Consider the following 22,908-nt stretch of genomic DNA (forward strand, 5'->3'; position numbering starts at 1 on the left):
CCTTCTTTGTACTCGCTCCATTTCCAGTACGTCCCTCCTGAGGACTGGTGCCCAGAACTGGACAGCATACTCCAGGTGCGGCCGGACCAGAGTCTTGTAGAGCGGGAGAATTATCGTTTTATCTCTGGAGTTGATCCCCCTTTTAATGCATGCCAATATTCTGTTTACTTTATTAGCAGCAGCTTGGCATTGCATGCCATTGCTGAGCCTATCATCTACTAGGACCCCCAGGTCCTTTTCCATCCTAGATTCCCCCAGAGGTTCTCCCCCCAGTGTATAGATTGCATTCATATTTTTGCCACCCAAATGCATTATTTTACATTTTTCTACATTGAACCTCATTTGCCATGTAGTCGCCCACCCCATTAATTTGTTCAGGTCTTTTTGCAAGATTTCCACATCCTGCGGAGAAGTTATTGCCCTGCTTAGCTTAGTATCGTCTGCAAATACAGAGATTGAATTGTTTATCCCATCCTCCAGGTCGTTTATGAACAAATTAAATAGGATTGGTCCCAGCACAGAACCCTGGGGAACCCCACTACCCACCCCTGACCATTCTGAGTACTCCCCATTTATCACCACCCTCTGAACACGCCCTTGTAGCCAGTTTTCAATCCATGTACTCACCCTATGGTCCATGCCAACGCACCTTATTTTGTACAGTAAACGTTTATGGGGAACTGTGTCAAATGCTTTTGCAAAATCCAGATACACCACGTCTACGGGCCTTCCTTTATCTAGATGGCAACTCACCTCCTCATAGAAGGTTAATAGATTGGTTTGGCAAGAACGATTCTTCATGAATCCATGCTGATTACTGCTAATGATATCATTCTTATTACTAAAATCTTGTATATAGTCCCTTATCATCCCCTCCAAGAGTTTACATACTATTGATGTTAGGCTAACTGGTCTGTAATTCCCAGGGATGTTTTTTGGGCCCTTTTTAAATATTGGTGCTACATTGGCTTTTCTCCAATCAGCTGGTACCATTCCAGTCAATAGACTGTCTGTAAAAATTAGGAACAACGGTCTGGCAATCACCTGACTGAGTTCCCTAAGTACCCTCGGATGCAAGCCATCTGGTCCCGGTGATTTATTAATGTTAAGTTTCTCAAGTCTAATTTTAATTCCGTCCTCTGTTAACCATGTAGGTGCTTCCTGTGTTGTGTCATGAGGATAAACACTGGAGTTTTGGTTACTGAAGCCCCCCGATTCACTCGTGAATACTGAGGAGAAGAATAAATTCAATACCTTTGCCATCTCCCCATCCTTTGTAACCAGATGTCCTTTCTCATTCTTTATGGGGCCAATATGGTCTGTCCTCCCTTTTTTACTGTTTACATACTTAAAGAATTTCTTGGGATTTTTTTTGCTCTCCTCCGCTATGTGTCTTTCATTTTCTATCTTAGCCGTCCAAATTGCACCCTTACATTTCTTATTGCATTCTTTATAAATTCTGAATGCTGAGGATGATCCCTCAACCTTGTATTTTTTGAAGGCCTTCTCCTTTGCTTTTATATGCATTTTTACATTGGAGTTAAGCCATCCAGGATGTTTGTTCGCTCTTTTAAATTTATTACCCAATGGGATACATTGGCTAATGCCCTTATTTAATATGCTCTTAAAGCAAACCCATCTCTCCTCCGTATTCTTTGTTCCTAATATTTTATCCCAATTTATGCCTTTTAGCAAGGTTTGTAGTTTAGGGAAGTTGGCTCTTTTGAAATTCAGTGTCTTTGTGTTCCCTTCATGTTTCCTATTTGTGTGATTTATACTGAAACTAATTGACCTGTGATCGCTGTTACCTAAATTGCCCCGTATTTCCACATCTGTGATCAGGTCTGTATTGTTGGTAATCAGTAGATTTAGTAATGTTTTATTTCTAGTTGGTGCGTCTACCATCTAACCCATAAAATTGTCCTGCAAGACATTAAGGAACTGGCGAGCCTTAAATGAATGCGCGGTTCCCTCCGCCCAGTCTATGTCTGGATAATCCCCCATTATGATAACACTTCCCATCCTTGCTGCTAATCCAATTTGTGATAGGAGATCCGTCTCCACTTCCTCCCTCAGGTTAGGGGGCCTATAGAATACTCCCAGTATTATTTTCCCCTTAGCTTCATCCCTTTGGAGCTCTACCCATAAAGATTCCACCTCCTCCCTAGCCCCCTCAGTGATGTCATCTCTCACATTCACTTGTACATTATTCTTGATATATAGGCATACCCCTCCCCCTTTTTTACCCTCTCTATCCTTGCGGTATAGGGTATACCCTTGAATGTTTGCCAGCCAATCATGAGAGCTGTTGAACCAGGTCTCTGAAATTCCCACAAAATCCAAATCCTCCTTGTACAACAGTATCTCTAGTTCACCCATCTTGTCCGTCATGCTCCTGGCATTAGTGAACATGCCACATAGTTTAGACCGGTCGCATATTGTCCTCGTATTGGGTGTTTCAAGATTGCAACTAGGACTTGCTACTATACTCACCTTGTGTTTTTGTGCTTTGGTTAACCTACCACTAATGCTCTCAATACTACCCTCTGGAATATCTTCCACGCTGGCTATCACTGTCTCTGGACCCTCCCCCCCATCGCCTAGTTTAAAAACCCCTCTAACTTTTTGGCCATCTTCATTCCCAGCAGATCTGCACCCTCCTCATTTAGGTGCAGTCCGTCCCTTCTATAGTACCGGTTACCGACTGAGAAGTTGGCCCAGTCCTCCAGGAACCCAAACCCCTCCTTACTACACCAGCTCTTCAGCCACTTGTTTACTTCCCTAATCTCCCTCTGCCTTTCTGGTGTGGCTCCATGTACCAGCAGTATTCCTGAGAACACTACCTTGGAGGTCCTTTTCCTCAATTTAGCTCCTAAGTCCCTAAAATCGTTCTTTAGGACACTCCATCTGCCTCTGACTTTGTCATTGGTGCCAACGTGCACCATGACAGCTGGGTCTTCCCCAGCCCCTCCCAGTAATCTGTCCACAAGATCCGTGATGTGCCGAACCCGAGCACCCGGTAGACAACATACTGTTCGGCGCTTCAGGTCTTGGTTACAGATTGCCCTCTCTGTCCTTCTAAGAATTGAGTCCCCTACCACCAGAATCTGTCTTTCCTTTCCCTTTGCTGCCCCCCCACTCTCACTGGAGGAGTTCTTCCCCTGGCAGCTAGGAGAGTCCCCCATCTCCAGCAGTGCTGGTCCTTGACTGGTTTCAACAATGTCACTCAATGGAGCGTACTTATTGGGATGCTCCAGTCCTGGATCGGCCTCTCTGGCACTTCCCCCTCTACCCCTCCTGACTGTCACCCATCTACTCTTTGCTAGTGCCTGCACCTCTTTGTCTCCACCCTCCTCTGTGCTGGCCCCTGCCGGCACCTGCCGTGTACGTTCCTGGCTCACCTTTAGTATGGAGTGACTTCTCAGTGCTGACAGTTGCTTCCCCATATTCAGAACCTGGGCTTCCAGGGAAACAATGTGCTTACATTTTGCACAGCAGTATTCGCCCTCGATCGGATGATCAAGGAACGCATACATGCGGCAAGATGTACAAAGAGTCGCCTCTCCACACCCGCCGGGCATCGTACCTATTAAATTTAGTGAGGATTTGGGGATTTTACCCTGTCCAAATTACCTAACAGCTAGCTTCCTGGTACTAATACTCAAGACAATACACAGGTACACGACAATACAATACACAGGTACACAACAAGACAATACACAGGTACACAACAAGACAATACACAGGTACTCACGGACCTACGTGCACGCGCAATACACAAGTACACAGTACACAAGTACTAACGATCCACACACACTACTCAGACAACACTCAGATACTCACACTGCACAGGTACTGTGACCCCTGTTATAACCTCCTGTTTTAAACTCTGGTTTTTTAACTCCCACTTATTCCAGCTCCACTTACACCAAGTTCCACAGCTTCAGACTGAGCACGCTCAGACTGAGTCCTACAACCAGTTAAATAGGCACCTGTGAGCAATTAACCACACCCCTTAATTGATAGACTGATGAAACCAGAGGGAAAAAAAAAGGCTATTTAAAAAGTGACAGCAAAAGGCAAATTAAAAACTAAAAGGAAAAGCCCCAAAAATGCAACCCAGCAAACAAACAGCAAACAAACAGCAAGCAGCAAACAAACAGCAAACAGCAAACAAACAGCAAACAGCAAACAAACAGCAAACAAACAGCAAACAGCAAACAAACAGCAAGACTTGTACACTCTAACTCTGTTTTTTTTAACTCCCACTTATTCCAGCTCCACTTACACCAAGTTCCACAGCTTCAGACTGAGCACCATGATATGGTGGACACAGCGCATTACATGGTGGGCACTGCATGACACAGTACATTACATGGTTGGCACAACACATTACATGGTGGGCACTGCATGGCATAGCACATTTCATGGTGGGCAATGCATGTGACATGGTGGGCACTGCACTGCTCTTTACGTGTTAGGAACTGCACATGACATGATGGGCACTGCTGAATGGCACAGCACATTACACAGTGGGCACAACACACTACATGCCAGGCACAGCACATGGCAGGGTGGGCACAGCACAGCACATGACATGGTGGGAACTGCACATGACATGGTGGGCACTGCATGGCACAGCACATTACATGGTGGGCACTGCACATTACATGGTGAGATCACTGCATGGCACAGCACATGACATGGTGGATACTGCAAATTACATAGCAGCATGGCAAGACACAGCACATGACATGGTGGGCACTGCACAGCAATTTACATGGTGGGCACTGCACATGACATGGTGGGCACTGCATGGCACAGCGCAATACATGGTGGGTACAGCACATTACATGGTGGGCACTGCATGGCATGGCACATGATATGGTGGACACAGCACATTACATGGTGGGCACTGCATGACACAGTACATTACATGGTTGGCACAACACATTACATGGTGGGCACTGCATGGCATAGCACATTTCATGGTGGGCAATGCATGTGAAATGGTGGGGACTGCACTGCTCTTTACATGTTAGGAACTGCACATGACATGATGGGCACTGCTGAATGGCACAGCACATTACACAGTGGGCACAACACACTACATGCCGGGCACAGCACATGGCAGGGTGGGAACTGCACATGACATGGTGGGCACTGCATGGCACAGCACATTACATGGTGGGCATTGCACATTATATGGTGAGATCACTGCATGGCACAGCACATGACATGGTGGACACTGCAAATTACATAGCGGGCATGGCAAGGCACAGCACATGACATGGTGGGCACTGCACATGACATGGTGGGCACTGTATGGCACAGCACAGGACATGGTGGGCATTGCACATGACATGGTGGGCACTGGATGGCACATCACATGACAGGGTGGGCACTGCCTATTACATGGCGGGCACTGCATGGCATAGTACATGACACGGTGGGCACTGCAAATTACATAGCGGGCATGGCAAGGCACAGCACATGACATGGTGGGCACTGCACATTACATGGTGGGCACTGTATGGCACAGCACAGGACATGGTGGGCATTGCACATGACATGGTGGGCACTGGGTGGCACATCACATGACAGGGTGGGCACTGCCTATTACATGGCGGGCACTGCATGCAATAGTACATGACATGGTGGGCACTGCATGGAACATCACATGACATAGGGGGCACTGCACATCACATGAAGAGAAATGCAATGCACAGCACATAACATGGTGGGCACAGCACATTACATGGTGGGTACAGCACATTGCATGGTGGGCACAACACAGCACATGCACACGGTGGGCACAAGACCTTATATGGTGGGCACAGCACATGACATGGCAGGCACAGCTGAGCACACTACATGGTGGGCACTGCACAATACATGGTGGGCACTGCAATTTACAGCACATGTCATGGTGGACACTGCACATTACATAGTGAGCACTGCAATGCACAGCAAATGACAAACTGGGCACAGCACATTACACGGGGGAACTGCAATGCACATGACATGACATGGTGGACACATCACATGACATGGTGGGCACTGCAAGGCACAGCATGACATGGCGGGCACTGCACATTACATGGTAGGCACTGCTAGGCACAGCACGACATAGTGGGCACTGCACATTACATAGTGGGCACTGCAATGCACAGCACATGACATGGTGGGACTGGGTACAAGAGGGCACATTACATGGGGGAAGCAGCAGTCTGTCCCCTAGCACAATAATTACACAACACCTCCCTAACAAGTTTACTAACCTTATCTTAACAGCATGGGAGATGTCCTTCCTCCCGGGCTCCTGCTGGTTAGGACAACATCAGAGCCCCTCCGCCATACAGCTCCCAGACACCGAGGATCTGTGTGAGTGTAACAGATCCTGTGATAGGAGTCAGGCATTGGCAGAGACAGGACTCGGCTGCAATGACTAACACTTGTCTCCCCCATGTGTGCAGTGAAAAGAGGGCTCCTCTTACTTCACAAGGGCACACAGATATTGATAAGCCACTGGCATGGGCCTATATTGAGGGAGGGCCCTGGAGCTGCAGCTCCACTAGCTCCTATGTTAATCTGGCCCTGACTATGTAAAATAGGCTATTCACTTTGCAAGTGAATTTGCCTCAGAACTCAGTAAATGAGGTGATGTGCTGCTGACTTCCATCATTCAATCACGTTCAAGCAAAAATTAATTATCTGTATCTCATTTCTGTTGTTTTCTACAGGCAGCCTGTTGTAGGAGGACCTTCTGGGTCCTATTCACAGTTCTGCTATCTGCATGGGCTATGGGCAGCACATCAACACTACATTTACAAATTAATCTCTGGGTTTGTGAAGACATTTGCTGTATTCAAAATAAGGGTATATTCTTTTTGCCTTTTTGATAATATAACTAAAGTATTTGCGTTTAGCTTTAAAATGTAAAAATATAGTGTTCATACCTTTTACCTAAGATGCGGCTGGAGATTTAATAAAATCAAAACAATAATTATAATAATTATAATTATTAACCACTTAAGGACCGAGTCTCTTTCTGAGATTTGTTGTTTACAAGTTAAAAACATTTTTTTTGCTAGAAAACTACTTAGAACCCCCAAACATTATACATTTTTTTCTAACACCTTAGAGAATAAAATGGCGGTTGTTGCAATACTTTCTGTCACACCGTATTTGCACAGCGGTCTTACAAGCACACTTTTTTGGGAAATAATACACTTTTTTTAATTAAAAAGACAACAGTAAAGTTAGCCCAATTTTTTTATATTGGGAAAGATAATGTTATGCCGAGTAAATTGATATCCAACATGTCACACTTCAAAATGGCAACAAACTTCTACCCTTAAAAATCTCCATAGGCGACGTTTAAAATATTCTACAGGTTGCATGTTTTGAGTTACAGAGGAGGTATAGGGCTAGAATTATTGCTCTCGCTCTACAGATCGCGGTGATACCTCACACGTGTGGTTTGAACATCGTTTTCATATGCCAGCGCTATTCATGTATGCGTTTGCTTCTGCTCGCTTCTGAGCTCGTTGGGACGGGGCATGTTGAAAATTTATTTTTTCTTATTTATTTTACCATTTTAATTTTTTTATTTTTACACTGTTCTTTAAAAAAAATGGTGTCACTTGTATTCCTATTACAAGGAATGTAAACATCCCTTGTAATAGAAATAAAGCATGACAGGACCTCTTAAATATGAGATCTGGGGTCAAAAAGACTTCAGATCTCATATTTACACTAAGATGCAATAAAAAAAAAAAATTGTCATTTAAAAAAATACAAAAAAAATGGCCCTATAAGAGCTATGGGCGGAAGTGATGTTTTGACGTCACTTCCGGCCAGCAATGATATGGAGATGGGTGGGGGCCATCTTCCCCTCACTCGTCTCCATGTCAGGCTAGGGAATGGACGCGATCGCCTCCACTGCTGCCAACAGCTCCTGTAAGCAGCGGAGGGCACCGAAACACGGCGGGAGGGGGGCCCTCTCCCACCGCTGATAAAAGTGATCTTGCAGCGAATCCACTGCAGAGACCACATTTATCTTGAAGCGGACCACCCGCTGAAGAAGAGGACACTGGGGTTATGGCAGATAGCTGCTGCCATAACAACAATACTCCTCTTCAAAGTACCGATGTATAACGACGGTGGGCGGTCCGGAAGTGGTTTTAAGGAACATTTTAAAAGATTATACAACAGATTTCAAGTTTTCATTATCAAATACTACCATCTTTTAGAAAGTAACTATTTTAATTGGAAAGACAAATTTAATAAACCATGGACTAAATATAAAGACAAATTCCCAGTGTTCCAAGTTATGGTATAGCTGTATCTTAAATATAATTTTCTTTTCTTCTGTGCTGTTTTGATGTTCTTGTTTAAAATGGAGAATATGTGAATGGTAATAAATGTAAGACTTTATTGTAATATTTTGGAAAAAAATTAAGTTAAATTAAAAAAGTTGCACTGTCACTAAAAATAAATATATACATAAACAAATAAAAAGTACACTGTAAAAATATGTAAACTATACTTACTGTCATGGCGGAGACACATCAAAATATTAAATATTTTCATTTAGACTTCAGCTGAGTCGTCACTCCAGGAAAGCACTCTCCCTTCCAACAGAAATGGCTCGTTAAGTTATCGATCCATGGTAGGGCTAAAGTCAAGAAACAGAACTCATGTTGAAACCGAATAAACATGAACAATAGTGCTGTCTGACATGAAAGCAGCTGACAACAGTCAAATGTGTGTGTTTAGGCCCAAGTTACAAAACCTTTAATTAAAGGAAAAGCTTGGGTAAATAGCCCCATTGCTTCAAAGGGTGAGATGGCCTTCATAGTGAAAGCCCCATATTGACTCAGCTTCCCCTCAGACAATGAATGAGATGCGAAGTTAATGTTACATCAAATGACACACACAAGCACAAACCTCTAAACAGTCAATAATCAATATGTGCCTGAATTGTCTGATAGGAGAAATGGTTTGGACATTTAAAACATGTATACATGTGATATGATAAATATATATGATCATAAGTAACTCAAATGCTATATTGCAGTGGTTCTCAACTCCTGCCCTTAGGACAAACTAACAGACCAGATTTGCAAGATAAATGAAATACATCACAGGTATCATTTGTTGCTGGAGTCATGGAGGGAAATTAAACATAGGTGTCAAATAGAGTTTGGGCCCTACAAAACTGTTACCGCTGCCAAAGCCACGGCCTACAATTTAAAATGTGGCCCTAATCAGAGTCCCACAGAATTCCTAGCCGTGTTGAGAAGCGCGTATTTTATGTCTGAAAAGGACCCCAATCCAGACCAGCCAGAATTCCAGACTCTATTTTTTGAAGCACTATCCGCTTATATAAAATTAGGACTGGCAATGGATTTTAAGAAAGGACTTTCCCTGGATTGGTTCGTCAGAGAGAGTGATCATCTTCGCTCAATCCAGAAGTCCAGCGAAGGTGGGGTGAAAAGAGAAGCCAAACCTAACCCTAAAATCATAGCAGCCACTACCGTGACCCCCACAACCTCATGGTCTACAGAGAAGAAACCTGCTGAGGCAGCCTGAAATGGGAAACCCATGGGACCTCCTGGAGTTTCGCCCCAGCCAAAGCAGATGATGGAGGACAGACAGAGGTTGCCAGGTTATGGTAGTGAGGGTGAAAGGGGCCCTGGATACAGAAATAGCCAGAGGGGATATCTGCAGGAGTCCCAGAACAACCAACAATCAAATTGGAATCGAGATCCCAATTCTACTAGGTACCCCTACTATAGCAGAAACCCTAACTTTGGCAGGAACCACAACTTTGGCAGAAACCCTAATTTTAATAGAGACCCCAACTTTCAAGGGAACCCACGCTTTAACAGAAATCCCAACATCCATGGCCAACCTGGTTACTACAGAGACCCCAACTTCATAAGAGACCCTAATTTTAATGAAAATCCTGATAATCGCAGGGCACCTCCCAATCAGGAACATGCCAATCACCCCAGGGTTGGTGTAGCTCCCCAAATTCCCCAAAATCAAAGGGAACCACAGGAACCCCACAGCACCAAGACCAGAGGAGTGGTGATGAATCTGATGCATCACTGCAGTCCCGTCCTGAATGCAACTGGGTCAGGTGAAATAGGACACATCTGATCAACTACCAATCTACCAACCCGTCTTTTTTAGGGGCCACTCCTATGACCAACCCAGGGTCACAGAATGCTTAGAACCCCAGACAGTCCTCCAGCAGGGAACAACCCTGGGTGCGATGACAGGAGACACACACCACACCCTTGACATGCCCCTAAACAAAGGGGATCAGGGTGGGATTGTTAATTCTGTATTTCAGTATACTTCTAACCCCTCTAATGTAGCTGAGCTGCTGGGAGCTGTTGTAAATGACCACTCGGGCGGGATGGCTCCTACTCCGTGTGCTTCCGTCTTGAGTAGGCCCCCCATTTGAGGTTTAATTGACACGGGATCCCAAGCCACCATCCTGTCGCCTGAACAATTTAATGAAGCAATAAATTAAGTGCCCAGCAAACCAAAACTTAGGAGCTTTGATTGCTCACTAATCGGGGTGGGGGGAGAGCCACTGCAAGTCATGGGTACTACCTGGCTTAAACTCAAATTAGGTAAGAAGGAAATTAGACACCTTGGTATTATTGCAGATATCCCACACATCACATGATCATTAAAATGGATCTCCTTAAAATGGGATTCCGGACAGCGAAATTTTTTTTTAAAGTCAGCAGCTACAAACACTGTAGCTGCTGACTTTAAAAAAGTACAGTTACCTGTCCTGGGTGTCCGCGATGTCAGCTGCCCTAGGCCGACACGTCCCTCAGCTCTCGTGTCCTGGCACCGCCATCCTAAGTAAGGGAAATGGGCAGTGGAGCCTTGCGGCTTCACTGCCAGTTTCCTACTGCGCACACGCGAGCGGCGCAGCTCTCTGTGAATGGCCCCGTGGTTTTCTGGGAACACACACAGTTCCCAGAAGGCAACGAGGCCACTCACCGAGGAAAAGGACACGCCGCAGAATAGGAAGAGGCAGATTAGGAAGACTGCCTATCAACAAGGGTTCAGGTAAGTTTACATTTTTTTTTTTTTAAGATTTTTGGTGCAATTTTTTTTTTCAGGGTGGCCCTCCACTTTAAGAGACTCAACACAATTGTTGATTGTGTGAATCAAGTGATGTGGTCACAGGTCAACTCCCCGATTAAATTCAAAAGACTTCAAACTCCCCATTCCCGGTGAAACTGCCACCTGGTGGAGGAAAGGCCTGGTTCTCTAGAAATCCACTTCAGGAATAGTCAGTTCCCCGATGTCACGGTTATCTAACCTGACAATCATGGCCTGGAAATAGGAGATGAGGACCATATCTTTAAAATTCCCCTGGATAAAATAAAAGAGATCTCCCTCCAGGATAACATACTGACCATATCCTTCTATCAGGAAAATAAAACTAAGAAAGGGGAAAATCACGCTCAGTTCCTGACAGAGATAGAAAGGGTTAGCAGCAACCTTTTTATCCCTATCCAGAAAAATGGTCTTAATAGGTCAAAATATGCCAAAAATGATTTAAAGCAAGAGCATAGCTTTGTGAGCCATGGCCTTGTTAGTCACCTTTCTGACATGGAAATGATCAATTTCTCCACTCCTCAGCGACATTGGATGTCAGATGCCCTTGATGACTCTGTGGATCATAACTTAGTCACTAGAAGCCACATGTTCATAGTGCTGGATAATCCCCAATCCCAAATTTACCTCAGCAACGACTTACTACATTGTTTTGCCACCCAAATTGACCTGATAAATGACTGCTTATGGAGTCAACTAAAGAGGGACCCCGAGGGATACCAGGATATGACCTCAGCACTGAAGTTCCAGCAACAGATGCCTTATGCTGTTGAAATTCAGCTAGCTCTGGAAATTATCATCCCCAGGGACATAAAAAATTTCCTACTCCCCATAAATGTCAAAAGGGGACAAAAACTGAAGGGATGTCTTATTATGCCTGTCCCAGAGAATACAGGAGGAAGGAATAAAAATTACCCACGCACCCTTGACGCATCAGTCGATAATGTCCATCTACGTACACAACCTCTCAAATCAGGACCTTAACCTACCCAAGGGCACCCTTATCGGCCTTGCGGTAGAGACGGGGTATTATACATTTGGAGTCACCAACCAAGTGATTGGACTCATACCAGATGAATATTTATCTGAGGACAAATTAATTGAACAATTGTTCAATTCTTTACCCGAGGGTATATTCACCATAGGGTCCATTCACCCCTTCAATTCTAAGGATGGTACTTGTGGAATTGAAGAGACATCTCTCGTCTTTGATCAACCAATCAACGAACAAGTGTATCCCAAGGGACCAGATTGGGAGAAAAGTACACCTTGCACACCCAATGACCTGACCACCAGGCTTGAAGGGGCCTATGAGATATGAGAAACTTGAAAGCTTTCCGGATTCAAAGAGATAGTCGAGGAGTAGGGATGAGCCGAACACCCCCCTGTTCGGTTCGCACCAGAACATGCGAACAGGAAAAAAGTTTGTTCGAACACGCGAACACCGTTAAAGTCTATAGGACACGAACATGAATAATCAAAAGTGCTAATTTTAAAGGCTTATATGTAAGTTATTGTCATAAAACGTGTTTGGGGACCTGGGTCCTGCCCCAGGGGACATGGATCAATGCAAAAAAAAGTTTTAAAAACGGCCGTTTTTTCAGGAGCAGTGATTTTAATAATGCTTGAAGTCAAACAATAAAAGTGTAATATCCCTTTAAATTTCATAGCTGGGGGGTGTCTATAGTATGCCTGTAAAGGGGCGCATGTTTCCTGTGTTTAGAACAGTCTGACAGCAAAATGACATTTTAAAGGAAAAAACCCATTTAAAACTACTCGCGGCTATTGCATTGCCGACAATACACATGGAAGTTCATTGATAAAAACGGCATGGGAATTTCCCACAGGGGAACCCCGAACCAAAATTAAAAAAAAAACAATGACGTGGGAGTCCCCCTAAATTCCATACCAGGCCCTTCAGGTCTGGTATGGATATTAAGGGGAACCCCAGCCAAAATTAAAAAAAAAAAAACGACGTGGGGTTCCCCCTAAATTCCATACCAGACCCTTCAGGTCTGGTATGGATTTTAAGGGGAACCCCAAACCAAAAAAAAAAAAAACGGCGTGGGGTCCCCCCAAAAATCCATACCAGACCCTTATCCGAGCACGCAACCTGGCAGGCCGCAGGAAAAGAGGGGGGGACGAGAGTGCGGCCCCCCTCCTGAACCGTACCAGGCCACATGCCCTCAACATTGGGAGGGTGCTTTGGGGTAGCCCCCCAAAACACCTTGTCCCCATGTTGATGAGGACAAGGGCCTCATCCCCACAACCCTGGCCGGTGGTTGTGGGGGGTCTGCGGGCGGGGGGCTTATCGGAATCTGGAAGCCCCCTTCAGCAAGGGGACCCCCAGATCCCGGCCCCCCCCGTGTGAAATGGTAAGGGGGTACTTACCCCTACCATTTCACTAAAAAACTGTCAAAAATGTTAAAAATGACAAGAGACAGTTTTTGACAATTCTTTTATTTAAATGCTTCTTCTTTCTTCCTTCATCTTCTTATTCTGGTTCTTCTGGCTCTTCTGGTTCTTCCTCCGGCGTTCTCGTCCAGCATCTCCTCCGCAGCGTCTTCTATCTTCTTCTCCTCAGGCCGCTCCGCACCCATGGAATGGGGGGAGGCTCCCGCTCTTCTCTTCATCCTCTTCTCTTCTTCTTCTTTTCTCTCTTCTTCTTCTCCGGGCCGCTTCGCATCCATGCTGGCATGGAGGGATGCTACCGCTGTGTGACGGCGTCTCCTCGTCTGACGATTCTTAAATAACGGGGGGCGGGGCCACCCGGTGACCCCGCCCCCCTCTGATGCACGGTGACTTGACGGGACTTCCCTGTGACATCACGGGGAATGCCACAGGGAAGTCCCGTCATGTCCCGTGCATCAGAGGGGGGCGGGGTCACCGGGTGGCCCTGCCCCCGTTATTTAAGAACCGTCAGATGAGGAGACGCCGTCACACAGCGGGAGCCTCCCTTCATGCCAGCATGGGTGCGGAGCGGGCCGGAGAAGAAAATGAAGAAGAGAAGAAGAGAAGAAGGAAGAAGAGATGAAGATGAAGAGAAGAGCGGGAGCCTCCCCCCATGCCATGGGTGCGGAGCAGCCCGAGGAGAAGAAGATAGAAGACGCCGCGGAGGAGATGCTGGACGAGAACACCAGAGGAAGAACCAGAAGAACCAGAAGAAGAAGAAGATGAAGGAAGATAGAAGAAAGAAGAAGCATTTAAATAAAGGAATTGTCAAAAACTGTCTCTTGTCATTTTTAACATTTTTGACAGTTTTTTAGTGAAATGGTAGGGGTAAGTACCCCCTTACCATTTCACACAGGGGGGGCCGGGATCTGGGGATCCCCTTGTTAAAGGGGGCTTCCAGATTCCGATAAGCCCACCGCCCGCAGACCCCCACAACCACCGGCCAGGGTTGTGGGGATGAGGCCCTTGTCCTCATCAACATGGGGACAAGGTGTTTTGGGGGCTACCCCAAAGCACCCTCCCAATGTTGAGGGCATGTGGCCTGGTATGGTTCAGGAGGGGGGGCGCACTCTCGCCCCCCTCTTTTCCTGGGGCCTGACAGGTTGCGCGCTCGGATAAGGGTCTGGTATGGATTTTTGGGGGAACCCTACGTCGTTTTTTTTTTTAATTTTGGCCGGGGTTCCCCTTAATATCCATACCAGACCTGAAGGGCCTGGTATGGAATTTAGGGGGACTCCCACATCATTTTTTTTTTTAATTTTGGTTCGGGGTTCCCCTGTGGGGAATTCCCATGCCATTTTTATCAATGAACTTCTATGTGTATTGTCGGCAATGCAATAGCCGCAAGTAGTTTAAATGGGTTTTTTCCTTCGAAATTTCATTTTGCTGTCAGACTGTTCTAAACACAGGAAACATGCGCCCCTTTACAGGCATACTATAGACACCCCCCAGCTATGAAATTTAAAGGGATATTACACTTTTATTGTTTGACTTTAAGCATTATTAAAATCACTGCTCCTGAAAAAACGGCCATTTTTAAAACTTTTTTTTGCATTGATCCATGTCCCCTGGGGCAGGACCCAGGTCCCCAAACACTTTTTATGACAATAACTTGCATATAAGCCTTTAAAATTAGCACTTTTGATTTCTCCCATAGACTTTTAAAGGGTGTTCCGCGGCATTCGAATTTGCCGCGAACACCCCAAATTGTTCGCTGTTCGGTGAACTTGCGAACAGCCAATGTTCGAGTCGAACATGAGTTTGACTCGAACTCGAAGCTCATCCCTATGGAGGAGATCATAGCCCTAGCTGATACATGCACCAATGATCTTGAGTAACAATTGCTCCGCAAACTTCTTTGTGAATTCCAGGAAATCTTTGCTCAGGATTCCTACTATTGTGGGAGTACTGATCTCCACATTGCCAATATCCAGACCGACCCTCAGGCCCCACCAGTATTTGTAAAGCAGTATAGACTTCCACTAGCCTCCTACGAGTCTCTCACCGAGATCATTAGGAAGTTACATGAATGGGATATAATTAGGCCCATTCTCAGCTCATACAATCACCCCATCCTGGGGATTTTGAAACCCAACAGACAGTGACGATTGTGCGCTGACCTCCGACAACTCAATAAGCATGGCTACATGTCAGGATGGCCCGTACCCAGATAGACCAGTGCCTTGCCCAACTCCAGGGATCCCAGGTATTCTCTGCCCTTGAATGTGCCCAGGGATACTGGACCATAAAGTCAGCGAAGAAGACAGTATAAACTGGCCTTCAGTTTTGGAAACCAACAGTACTGCTGGGTGCGTATGCCTTTCAGCTATATAAATTCTGGCCATGAATTCGCAGTCTTCATGCACAAGTCTATACCAGATGCCTTGGAGTGAGGAACATTGGCATGCGTTGACGACATCCTCATCAAAAGGACTGACATGACCAAACACCTCACAGAACTCCGACAAATCTTGGGCCAGATAAGAACGGCCGGAGTGAAATTATCCATTCAGAAAGCACAATGGTGTCGCAACCGAGTAAATTTCATGAAGTTACCTCAAAAGGTTTAAACCCCCAAAAGAAAAAGGTTGAAGCAGTATTTAACTGTAAGGTCCCTACTAATCTTAAAGAATTAAGATTGTTTCTAGGAATGGGTAACTGTTTGCGCAAGTTCATCGACAATTACGTCAAGATTCGCAAACCGTTACTTCATCTGCTGAAGAAAGACACTGAGCGGTCATGGGGCAAGGAACAAACAGATGCTATGAAGGAACTGAAGGTACGACTCACCCAAGCCCCCTGCCTTGCGTATCCAGAAGGAGATAAACCCTTTTTTCTTGAGACAGGGTACACACAGGTGAGAATGAGTTCTGTTCTTTATCAAAAACAAGAAAATGTCTGTCAAATTATTGCTTACGCCAGTAAAACATTGTCCTCAGTTGAGATTAAGTTTTCTGACTGCGAAAAAGCTTTATTGTCCACTGTCAGGGCATTAAAAAATTTCCTCAGTTACATTCAAGGTGAAAGAATTATTGTTGAGACCGCACACCAACCTTTGCAGTATTTACAGAGTGAACATATCAGGGATGGAAATGTGTTTAATAGCCCCATCACTGCTTGGATTTTGTCCTCGTTGGGTGGCCCTTGGAAATTCGATACAAGCAGAACAAGAAAAGTCCAGTGGCCCCAGGCCTTGCTGAGCTGCATGATTGTTCTGCCCCTGATCCCTGCGCAGGGACCATGGACACTGACTTTTTAGAGGAACAACTGTTGTCTCCCTACAAGGTTTATGATGATGAATACTGTAAAAAGTTACTGTGCGTATATGTAGATGGCTGTGCCTATCATCATAAGGACAAAGACCAGCTCCAACTAGTGGCTGGCATCGGGATCATATGGACCCAAGGTGTAGCCCCAATGTCTGTGGGATACAAGCTTGGGCCAAGAAGCAGCCAAGTTGCTGAACTCACTGCAATCCTGAAAGCTGTTGAGATGGCCGTGGATTACCGCTTTAAAGAATTCACCATCATCACTGATTCAAATTATGGCATGAATAGTTTTGTTGAGTATCTCCCCCGATGGAAAAGGAACAACATGGTAAAAAGTAACCATAAACCTGTCAAACAAGTAAGTTGTTTTGTCAAATTGACTACTTGGTAAGGGAACACAAGATCACTCTGTATTTTAAGAAAACCAAGGGCCATTCCAAAGTCAAAGGGAAGAAAAGAAAGGGAATGATCATGTCGATACACTAGCCCAAGAAGGGGCCCTAACAGTTGTTAGATATAGTTCATCTCTTAGGTTCAGTACAGTTATAAGCGGTCACTAGACAACAAGCTAGGATGACTGATGATTCAAATGTATTGCAATGGTGTCATGAAAACCCCGGTGAAGATTTAATCACAGCCCAAAAAGAAGACCCAATAATTGGCTTGTTTTATAACCATTTGGAACACCTGAGCCAGAATCCCCTTAGTCAAGAAAATTATCCTGGCAAGAAAGACTTACGTATATTAATGAAACCCAAATCCCAGTTCACGCTGCATCAGGGATTGTTGATCCGCACCTCCAATGGGGTATCCAATAATCGGTAGTCCCCCTTAAATTCAGAGGTTTAATGCTACAGCATGCCCATGATCTTGGCACCGCAGAGAAAAAATCACCTATGAGATGCTCTGGGATTACGCCTCCTGGCCTCATATGCTGCGTGATGTGAAGGCATACTGTCAAGGATGCTTAATATGTCCTCAATCAATTTCAACTGGCTTCGCCCATCCATAGGGCACCCCTTCAGAAAAGGGGGATATGCATGCCTTGGTCAGACCTTCAAATGGATTTCATTGGGCCTGTAATGAAATCTTCACGTGGGAATCGATATATGTTAACCGTGACATGTTTATTTACCAAATATGTTGAGTGTATCCCCGCACCAAATAACAGCTCTGACACATGTTCTGCCCTTTTGATAAATCACATATTTTCACGCTTTGGCCTTCCCCAGAGAATAGAGTCTGATAGGGGTACACATTTCACTAGAAAAGTAATGACTAAACTGTGGAAGATATTGGGCGTAAAAAGAAAGTTACACATCGCCTATTGGCCCGCCTCTAGTGGTGGAGTGAAACGGTACAATCAGACCATTGTAAACATACTTAAAGAAATTTGTAAAGGAAACAGGCAAGGACTGGAATGTAAAGCTTCCTTTAGTCCTGATGGCATTAAGGGCAACCCCGAATACAGTCACAAAAATGTCACCCTTCGAACTCATGACCAGAATGTGGATGGTCCTGCCCAACACCTCTTGTACCACACCACTGATCAAAACTTGATCAATGCCACCACAACTCACCAATATATAGAAGATTTATGAAAGCATTTACAATATGCGTTCCCATTTGCCCAAATAAATATTGAAAGAGCCGCAACTAGTGCTAAAACATACTATGACCTTAAAACCACAAAGAAGGAGTATGAAATTGGGGACAAGGTATATCTCTACAATTTTGCGAGAAACCAGGTAAAGGAACGGAAATTCCTGCTGTCCTGGAGAGGTCCATTTAACATTGTGGACAGGATCTCCCCCGTAGCATATAAAGTGCATATTTCATGGAATGGTGAAATCAGTGAGAGATGGGTGCACATCAATCAATTACTTGCTTGCCACCCCCGGTCCCAATTACAGTTGCTGGAGGACTAACCCTCCTGTCCCTCATTGGGGATCAAAAGGTCGTGACTGGCGATCTATACATTCAAGGTCAATTAAAAAGGTTACCTCACCAGAACATCAATTTTTTTTTATTTCTATGTAGTACTCAAACTATCTATTTTCCTTTTAACAGTGTATACCCAAGTGAAATGATATCCCTGCATCCAAACAATCCTGCAGACAATCAAAAGAAGGGACCCGACCCTGAGACCACCCCAGGAAACCACCCTATGGAAAGTCTTTGGTATTTTGCTATGGATGTTCATGCCAGGTCGGGCCAGCCTGATCACTCGACCGAGACCTTCCTCAGGGATACTGATCCAGAAAGCTACCAGATTCATCTTGACGGACAAAAGAATCACCACCCATCAGTAGAAGATACAAACATCTGGCCCTTGCCATGTTATGGAGTGAATTCCATGCACGTTTCATTTCCATGCCTGGAATACAAAGGGGTATTTTGTCATGGCGGGGACACATCAAAATATTATATTTTTTCATTTAGACTTCAGCTGAGACGTCACTCCAGAAAAGCACTCCCCCTCCCAACAGAATTAAGTTATACGATCCATGGGAGTGATAAAGTCAAGAAATAGAACTCATGTTGAAACCGAATAAACATGAACAATAGTGCTGTCTGACACAAAACCAGCTGACAACGGTCAAATGTGTGTGTTCAGGCCCAAGTTACAAAACCTTTAATTAAAGGAAAAGCTTGGGTAAATAACCCCATTGTTTCAAAGGGTGAGATGGCCTCTACAGTGAGAGCCCCATATTGATTCAGTTTCCCCTCAGACAATGAATGAGATGCAAAGTTAATGTTACACCAAATGACAGACACAGGCATAAATCTCTGAACAGGCAATAATCAATATGTGCCTAAATTTTCTGACAGGAGAAATGGTTTGGACATTTAAAACCTGTATACATGTGATATGATAAATATATGTGATCATAAGTAACTCAAATGCTATATTGAATTCTAGGTCACAGATACATCCATAATTTTAATATCCACTGACCCCATGAGTAATCTGCCATAAGATAGAAATATACATTTTGATATAGAACAAATGAAGAACTGTGTTTAGATACCATCATTGTTGTAATGACATAGAAACCGTGACCGCATCTACATGAAAATACCCATATAACATGTGTTGTCCCAAGACAAATAGGTTTTCATAGGATTTGCAGGAGTCATGCATTGATCCATATAAACATTCATTGCGTGTGATACTAATTAATCAAATTTATACTAAATGTAATATATTTTGTACCAATTGCCGGGGTCCCTGAACAAATTAGACATATATTCATAAGCCCCAGTATATATATAAATAATTATTATAAAAGAAAACATATTTTTTCTTTTAACAAATAGCTTAGAACACATTTTCTGTCCTCAGACACACCTAATGGCTGAAGATGATATTACCGGAATTCACCAGGTAAATCATTAAAATTCTCCAACCAATGAAGAATAAGTCAAACCTTCTGGGCTGAGCTTATGATAATTTTATGAGCTTATTGTCCCAGATGGTATAAAAGATGTGAGGGCCTTAGAGAGAGGATCACAGACCCACACGCCTGATACACCCCTAGACGATCAAGAAGTCTGCTGATATTTGACAAATCCCCATCTTGCTGGACCTTGTGACTGGAACCACTCGATGTACTTAGATATTGGCAGGCATCTTCCCCTTTTAAACTGTTGGTAAGATACAGACCATACAAATCTTAATTATCTCTTCTCTCAAAATTGTAGGGATTATATTTTATAGTTGATGTATTGACATTATCATATGCTGTATGTAGGGTAGTTTATCATTATCATCTGCCCATATTGATTGTCTAAGCTGTGTATTATTGAAGCCGTGTTTGGGGGAATTCAGACAATCTTGTATTACATCAATTTAAATTTCTGTGGTCCCAGGGAGAGTATTATTGCCCCATTCAAATTTAATAAGCTCTGTTGGTTTAATAGTTCTTCCAAATTGGTAATATCCATCGGTTGACTCTGTATGACATACTTTGGATTCCTTCCAGCCAGAGAAATTCAGAGGACTGTTTCCCCGAGCGACAAGGGATATTGTGTTCTTGGAAGTAAGGCGTGTTTACCGCATGCATTTTTCTAACAGATCAATTTGGGCTCCCCTGAGTAAATTGTAATATTAAGAAATATTGTTTTATTGCCATGTTGATGTTTTGATTATGTGTGTGTGAAATATCAATCACCAGAAATTCCAGTTCTGTATAACATTGTAGTACTATACTCGTTAATTAATAAAGTTAAATTATTTCCTTATTAATTTTGTTGGGAGGTATTTATACATTGGTAAGAAAACACCACAAATTAACACACTCAGGAAAGGATTGTGGTATGTACTGATTATCTGAACTAGGTTCACAAAATTTACTGTAAGGTTGGAGGCACTAAAAAACAAAACACTGAGATCTTGATTAAGATTTCGTACCACACTCACAACATTACCAATCCACTCTTTACATCCTTGCCTTTCTGGGTGTGTCAGATACCTGTGTCCTCCCTCTGTGTGCTGACATTTCATCCACTGGCACTTAGCAGAAACACTCTCTTAGTGACTTAGCAGTAGGAGGGTAGAACCACAGCACATTGCATCTAACACACCCAAAATTGCTGAATGCTGAAGATTTCAGTGGAAGGTAATATCTGAAAAAAAGGGTATAGATTGTACTAATTGACAGCGGTACTGGTGTATGTTTACAATGGACTTTTACAAACTAGTTGCTGGTGGCAGTAAGGCTAAACATTAAAAAATATTTAAATAAGTGCTTACTTTCGATCTACCACCTTTTGTAAGACATTTTGGAACAGTTCCCAGTGATCCATACATACAGTAGGGCCCATTTTTAGGTTGCTCTGTAAGACCCCTTTCACACTGAGGCATTTTTTAGGCGCTACAGTGCTAAAGATAGTGCCTGCATAGTGCCTGAAAAAATCCTCAGCTGCAAACCCAGTGTGAAAGCCCGAGTGCTTTCACACTGGGGCGCTGCGCTGGCAGGGCGTCACAAAAAGTCCTGCCAGCAGCTTCTTTGCAGCGGTGGAGGAGCAGTGAATACACCGCTCCTCCACCGCTCCTGCACCACTCCTGCCCATTGAAAACAATGGGGCAGCGCCCGGGGCGGCTCAGTGTGAAAGGGGTCTTAATGTTTTGAATCTGGGAAAGTTAGGCCTAAATCTTGTTCCCATTTTAATTTTTTTGTAGTTTTAGTGATCAGAGCCACTTAGAACTTTGTAAAATAGGGAGATTTCTTTTCTAGGTGTGCTAGAGGGGTCATAAAAGTAAGATACAGGCACATCTAGATTAAGAGTCACGTGATTTTTACCACCATTTTATTTGAATATAGTGGTAGTATTCAGACAGGGGGAGTCTGTACTGGTGTTGGAGTTCATTAGAGGGAAGTAATGTGTTTCCTACTCATGCACACTCCTGCTCTTAAACTGAAGTTTTTTGGGCCTTTGCCATTTTTTGCCTAAGTTCCTAAATGCATCTCAATAAAATCCTATGTGTCCATGCACACATAGGCTTTTAGAGCAGTTAAGAAGCAGCAGAGTTTAGAGGCAGTCAAAGCTCCTTCTCCTGAATGGAGAAGAATTGCGTTCAGGAAGAGTTTTTGGGCATAAAAATTCCAAGCATGGCTAAATGCCTCTAAACATGTCTAAACTCGCCAAAGCGCTAGGTACCTTTAGCACTTCAGCATTTTAAAGGCACAGCAGACAAGAAGCTGGAAACATTGCTGAAAGCTTCCGTTGTGTTGGCAGGTTCCTCTGTGCAACTGGCAGTGGTGGCTATTGGCATTTGCCAAAGTCTTAAGGATTGCATTAAGTGGCTGGTGAGGAAGAACCCTGTAATGCAGAAGCAGACTCTAGTTTTCCTGTAGATGCACTGAAACGCTCTATTCAACAGATGTCTAATTTTGCTCTGCTGTCCAGAGCTGGCCTGCAGAGCTGCCTCATAAAAATTTGCTGTCAGGTTTTTTTCTTTTATAGTAAATGCTTGTTCAGGGAGAACTTGGATATATACATGCAAAAAAATTCTGGAGGGAAGAGT

The sequence above is a fragment of the Aquarana catesbeiana genome, linkage group LG04 (assembly GCF_042186555.1).
Source record: "Aquarana catesbeiana isolate 2022-GZ linkage group LG04, ASM4218655v1, whole genome shotgun sequence".
Taxonomy (NCBI): Eukaryota; Metazoa; Chordata; class Amphibia; order Anura; family Ranidae; genus Aquarana; species Aquarana catesbeiana.